This window comes from Gymnoscopelus microlampas (assembly GCF_963454915.1).
Source record: "Gymnoscopelus microlampas genome assembly, chromosome: 12".
In the NCBI taxonomy this organism is placed as follows: domain Eukaryota; kingdom Metazoa; phylum Chordata; class Actinopteri; order Myctophiformes; family Myctophidae; genus Gymnoscopelus; species Gymnoscopelus microlampas.
In genome coordinates, this window is record NC_139949.1 from 44,840,287 (window position 1) to 44,847,450 (window position 7,164).

The following is a 7,164-nucleotide window of genomic DNA, read 5'->3' on the forward strand; positions in this document are numbered from 1 at the left end:
GCTACTGACTCATTTGGAAACAAACATCTGGGTAAGAATTATGGTTTTGCCTGGGTCTTTGGGATAATTTAGCACAAGAGCCATCAATAATAAAAAAGATTAATAAAGATGCACTGAGTTGTAAAGGCTGGTAGCACGGTGCTCTTTACCATTAAAAATACTGATTCATGTTCCTTTTCTATGTATGAAGAGTTCATTGCAATGTTACATGCAACCACAAGAGAGCAGCATCACTGTGAAGTGGAGCAGGTAAGACAATTTAGGTCCATCCCATAGGACAGCCATGCTTATGCACATTATTGCATCAGTTGTGGTAACAGGAGTGGTCCCATAATCTCTCTAATTATAGTATTAATCTTCGTTTCTCAACCAATGTGTCTGAAGTTCTCTGAACCCAATCATTGTGGGTTGTGACATGTACAATTGTACATTAACACGGTCATAGACAAAGAACAACTTTAAAGGAGTACTATTCTAAAACAATGAAACATTTCAAAGATCCCTTTTCAGGCAAACATGTCCACAGTAAGATGAACATTTTAAAGTATGGAATGGGGTTACTAGCAGTAAGTATGTAGGATTAGTAGCCTGTACTCATTTCCCTTTAAGTATCCATTGCCGCATCGACAATGCATGGGTCGCTTAAAGTTAAATATCTCCACAACTACAAATGATTTCCAAAAAAATAATCTCAAGCATGCATGTCCACAGTAAGGTGGATTTTTTGAACTGTGAATGGAGTTTCTAGGTGAAAGTGTTTTTTTGATGTCCCAAATTCTTCCATCGACCTCCATTCTAAATCTCTGAACTTTTAAAGGAGTACAATTCTAAAACTATGCAACATTTCAAAGATTCCTTTTCAGGCAAACATGTCCAGAGTAAGACGAACATTTTAAAGTATGAATGAGGTTACTAGGCGTAAGTATGTAGTTGTAAGCCTGCCTTTAAATGTCCATTGCCGCATCGACAATGAATGGGGCGCTTAAAGTTAAATATCTCCAAAACTACAAATGATTTCATAAGAAAAAATCTCAAGCATGCATGTCCACAGTAAGGTGGAATTTTTGAACTGTGAATGGAGTTTCTAGGTGAACGTGTTTTTTTGAGGTCCCTATACCCTAACCCTTACCTTCCATCCGCCTCCATTCTAAATCTCTGAACTTTTAAAGGAGTACAATTCTAAAACTATGCAACATTTCAAAGATTCCTTTTCAGGCAAACATGTCCAGAGTAAGACGAACATTTTAAAGTATTAATGAGGTTACTAGGCGTAAGTATGTAGTTGTAAGCCTGCCTTTAAATGTCCATTGCCGCATCGACAATGAATGGAGCGCTTAAAGTTAAATATCTCCAAAACTACAAATGATTTCATAAGAAAAAATCTCAAGCATGCATGTCCACAGTAAGGTGGAATTTTTGAACTGTGAATGGAGTTTCTAGGTGAACGTGTTTTTTTGAGGTCCCTATACCCTAACCCTTACCTTCCATCCGCCTCCATTCTAAATCTCTGAACTTTTAAAGGAGTACAATTCTAAAACTATGCAACATTTCAAAGATTCCTTTTCAGGCAAACATGTCCAGAGTAAGATGAACATTTTAAAGTATGAATGAGGTTACTAGGCGTAAGTATGTAGTTGTAAGCCTGCCTTTAAATGTCCATTGCCGCATCAACAATGAATGGGGCGCTTAAAGTTAAATATCTCCAAAACTACAAATGATTTCAAAAGAAAAGATCTCAAGCATGCATGTCCACAGTAAGGTGGAATTTTTGAACTGTGAATGGAGTTTCTAGGTGAAAGTGTTTTTTTGAGGTCCCAAATTCGTCCATCGACCTCCATTATAAATCTCTGAACTTTTAAAGGAGTACAATTCTAAAACTATTAAACATTTCAAAGATTCCCTTTCAGGCAAACATGTCCACAGTAAGATGAACATTTTAAAGTTTTAATGGGGTTTCTATTCTATATATGACATTTTGAATCATTACAGTCAGTTCACCTTCTTTTGGGTCTTGAGTCGAACCAATTACTCCCGCGGAGACATCAAATTTCTCTTTTGGGCTTTGAGTCTTGGGAATCAAGGCCCAACAGAGAAATTTGATGTCTCCGCGGGAGTAATTGGTTCGACTCAAGTCTCTTTTGGGTCTTGAGTCTTGGGAAAGAAAAAAAAAGTGTGCCAGTTGGATTTGAACCAGGAATCTTCTGGTTGCAAGTCCTGTATCTAAACCACTGTACCACAGAGGTCCTTACATGTTCTGTAGACTTGCGTGGAATTTGTGTGAAAGATTATATAAAGGTAAAAGCCCCAGGTAAAAGTTAGAAAGATGTCCTTGCGAGATTTGAACTCAGGACCTTCAGTGTGTAAGGCCTGAATCTTAACCACTGCTCCATCATGGTACATACTTTCTATGGTGTCTTACACGCTCTTCACTGAAAGATCAGATAAAGGTGCAAGAGTCAGGTTTTTGTTGGAAACCTGTCCTGGTTGGATTTGAACCGGTAACCTTCTGGTTGCAGGTCCTGTATCTAAACCACTGCACCACAGAGGTTCTGACTTGTTCTGTTAACTTAGCCTTGTAAACTTTGTACCCTTTTCCCTTTAAATATCCATTGCCATTGACAATGCATTAGGCGCTTAAAGTTAAATATTCCAAAAACTACAAATCTTTAAAAGGTAAAACATCTCAAGGATGCATGTCGGTCAGGGGATCTTAGTATAATCGCACATTTCAGTCCAATTCACTTTTTAGAAAAATATTTTACTGATTTTCCTTTCATACCCCAAATTAGATATTGCGCCATTTTCAAATATTCACTTCCAATTTGAAGCTCAGATTATACTAAAATCCCATAAGCCAGTGAAGGAATCTTAGTATAATCTGAGATTCAATTCGAATTCACTTCTCAAGTCTATTTTACTGATTTTCGTTTCAGAACCTAGATAAAACATTGCTTCATTTTTTCAATTTTCTATCCCACCAAAAAATCAGGAAAATGCTCCATTTTTCTGATATTCTGCTTAGTATTTTGTCTTGTTTTGATTTGGGACTGACACTGAGAAAAGCTCAAAATAGTTTTTTTTTCAAATCTTTCATCCCAGAATAAAAATCAAAGAATGTCTTCATTTTTCCAATTTTCTAGCCTACCCAAAATTCAGGAAAATGCTCCATTTTTCTGATATTCTGCTTAGTATTTTGGCTTCTTTTGATTTGGGACTGACACTGAAAAAATCTCTTAAAAACGGCTTTTGCCATTTTTTCATCCCAGAACAAAAATCAAAGAATGGCTTCAATTTTCCAAATTTCTAGCCTACCCAAAAATCAGGAAAATGCTCCATTTTTCTGATATTCTGATTAGTCTTTTGGCATCTTTTGATTTGGGACTGACACTGAAAAAAGCTCTTAAAAACGGGTTTTGACATTTTTTTTATCCCAGAACAAAAATCAAAGAATGGCTTCATTTTTCCAAATTTGTCGCCTACCCAAAAATCAGGAAAATGCTCCATTTTTCTAATATTCTGATTAGTATTTTGGCGTATTTTGATTTGGGACTGACAAAGGAAAACATGCTTTTTTGTCTTTGTTTTTCAAAATGTCAGTCATCTTTAAATCTACATTTTTCATCAAAACAAAGAAGTCACGTGACTATGTGTTAAATCACATGGTCTTTGTCCTTCAAAGTAAAAGTTGTAGTCTAACATGTAAGCAATAGGATCTACAGACAGTCATTAACACCACATGTAATGACTGTACGATGTTGTTTTTAATGCCTTTTCTTTTTATTTTATTTTTAGATCAAAGCTACGGCTCACAAAAGTATGTTGCAAGACTATCAAACCTTTGTGGGACATAAAACCGTAAACCCCTTAGAATTATATACTTGTGGTGAGGAAGCTCCACCAGCAGGGGTCATTCATTTTCCCCTTGTGCCTCCCAACTTCACAGCACCTTCATAGTTTTACTGAGGTGCTGTCAACCAAACAATCTTTTTGTTCTTCTATACTAATATTTTTCTTTCACATCAGGATTGACGAGTTCACCAATTTTCAACCTGTCTTCATCTTACTATATATACTATATAATTGACAAAAGCTCCGAAAGTTTGTGCGGGGTAAGCAAGCACAGGATCACTCCATTTGCCCCGAGATTTGCCACAGACTGTTGATCAGAGCTATGGCTATGTTTTAGGCAACTTACCCTACCTCGATCTATGATTGGACTCTCGGTTTGATTGATTATCTGATTTGCCTATCAGACCCTCAGCCTGATCTGGCAGGTTGCCATAGCAACCAGATACAGGAAGTCTGACCTCTTTATAACATGACCGAGGTTGGGAGGTTGGGAGGATGTGACTAGAGGCTATGGCCGCAAAGCAAATCGGGGAGGGAGGAGAGGGGAGGAGAGGAGCCGGGAGGAGAGGGGAGGCCAGAGAAGCCGGACTTCGCATGACGTGTGTGCAGACCTGGCCTATATATTAGGCCTATGATGATTGTATCAGACTGTTAGCCACACCATTGAAGGTTGAGGAGGAAATTGACTATTTAGAAGGGATGACAGAGGAAATGTTTGGAGAGTTTGAAGCGGCCCTGACATCTGATGAGTTTTGGACCTCGGATCTAGGGGGTCATAGGCCATATAGGCCAGGTCTGACGTGTGTGCAGACATGGCTAGAGGTTAGGGCCGCAAAGCAAAGCAAAGCGGGGAGACGGACTTCGCATGACGTGTGTGCAGAGCTATAATTAGCCGTCAATTTCCACATGTCAAGCTAACATTGGTCAAGCCTCACGTGACACGTGACAATACGGTGAAATAGTGTGATCTGATTGGCTAGTGACGTATAGCGGCCTATAAATACATGTGTCACTTTGAAAGAGTCTTAGCCTCTTTCAAAGTGAGGTAAGACAGGAATAATCACGAAATGGCGGATACTGTAACAATTGGATAGGACACTTACACAGACAGGACAGATAGGACACTTATACAGACAGGACGGATAAGACACTTATACAGACAGGACACTTACACAGACAGGACGGATAGAACACTTACATAGACAGGACGGATAGGACACTTATACAGACAGGACGGATAGGACACTTATACAGACAGGACACTTATACAGACAGGACGGATAGGACAGTTATACAGACGGATAGGACACTTGTGTCATGTTACTTTGACACAGTAACATGTTCTATTTTTTTGAAAGAATTAGAACATAAGAATTAGAACATTCCCAACATTCCCAACACAAGTCTGCTGGCGGAGACTTGTGCTCCGAGGAGCACTTTTTCTAGTTATTATTACTCTCCGCCAGGAGAGTATTGTTATCACTGCGTTTTCACTTTCTAAACATGACACACCGATTGGTCAAGCCTCACGTGACACGTGAAATACTGTGATCTGATTGGCTAGTGACGCCACCGGGCCTATATATACATGGACACTGTCAGAGTGAGGTAAGACGGGAACCATGAAATGGCTGCATGGCTGATACATAATTGGCAGATAGGACAGATAGGACATTTATATAGACAGGAGGGATATGACATAGGACACTTATACAGACAGGAGGGATAGGACACTCACACAGACAGAACGGAAGAGGACACTTACCCAGACAGGTTGGATAGGACACTTACATATACAAGAGGGATAGCGACCTATAAATACATGTGTCACTGTGATAAGCCAGATTCCAATACCGAAAATCCGGCCACTAGCTCACTCCCAGACCTTCGAACCGGAAGTAGTCAAGTAGTCGCGGTCCAATTGTTCCTATCTGTCTTATTGGACAGATAGGACAGATAGGACACTTATATAGACAGGAGGGATATGACACTTACATAGACAGGACGGATAGGACAGGAGGGATAGGACACTTACACAGAATGAACGGAAGAGGACACTTACCCAGACAGGATGGATAGGACACTTACATATAGAGGGATAGCGACCTTCGCGACCTTCGAACCAACACAAGTCTTCTGGCGGAGAGTTGTGCTCCGGGGAGCACTTTTTCTAGTTATTATTATTTTGTTTCGTAATGGTGTGTTTTTGGGGCGGTGTAACCGCCCCCTATAAGTGAGGTTTGGACACTGACCAATCCTGCACCGTGATTGGCCAATAGTCTACAATGCAGTCTACAACCCTAACCCTTCCACAGTCAATGCAAATCAATACTTTTGCAAAGTTAGCCAATCACATTACATCTTGTGTCATCACCACTAGCTGTAATGTGTTTGGCTGACTTTGCAAATTCAGGACTGTGATTGGATAGCGAAACACATGACGCATGTGCAGCCCTATGAATAGCAGTATGGACTTAAAAAAAACACTTTTATGTTTTTTTTTAAGTGAATCACTTCCATCACTGTGATGACCACTGTGACCACACCGCCCACTTCACACTGGGTGTGATTTTTTATTTGTTAAACTAGATGTGAGGGCCGCAAAGCGGCCCTGACATCTAAGTTATTTAAACAACAGACAAATTGTGCAATGAAATAATTTGTCGTGTGTCGGTGAAATTAAGAGCAGACAAGACAAGTTCAAATTAAATGTATTTATTAATCAAGCATTAAGTTAAAAGTTAGAGAAATGTACTTAACAGAGATCTCTGGGCTCACACTAGCTTTCCTTATCATCAACAAATTGCATCGAGATCACCTCACAAAGTCTGAGCCCTCCTATCTGTCACTAGAGCCCCTATATACTGAAATGTGTGATGGTCTTCAGGTTGGTAGAGACACCTCCTTCGTCTGCCCTTCGCCACCTGACTCAGCATTTCTCTTCAAACAATGTGGGGGGGGGGGGGGGGGGGGGGCATTTCTCTCCAACCTGCATCTTTCTAAGATTAGGGAAGGACATAATGAACAGAAACCACAAATGCAAACACATTTACAGACAGATGACCTCTCATCACTCCAACTGCCGGCCCATCTGACAGTTTTGATTTTTTCATTAGGACAGCAATTAAACAATAGTAATTCAAGCAATCGCATATTCTTATTATAATACAAACTAGTAATAACTAAAGCTTTAAAAGGATATCGTTTGCCATCAGATGTCAGACTTTTTGTTGTCTCCATCTATGGGTATCTCCATTTGGGAAGGCTGTGATCGAATAGGTCACTAAAGTCGGGACTGATGTCAGGATGTCATTT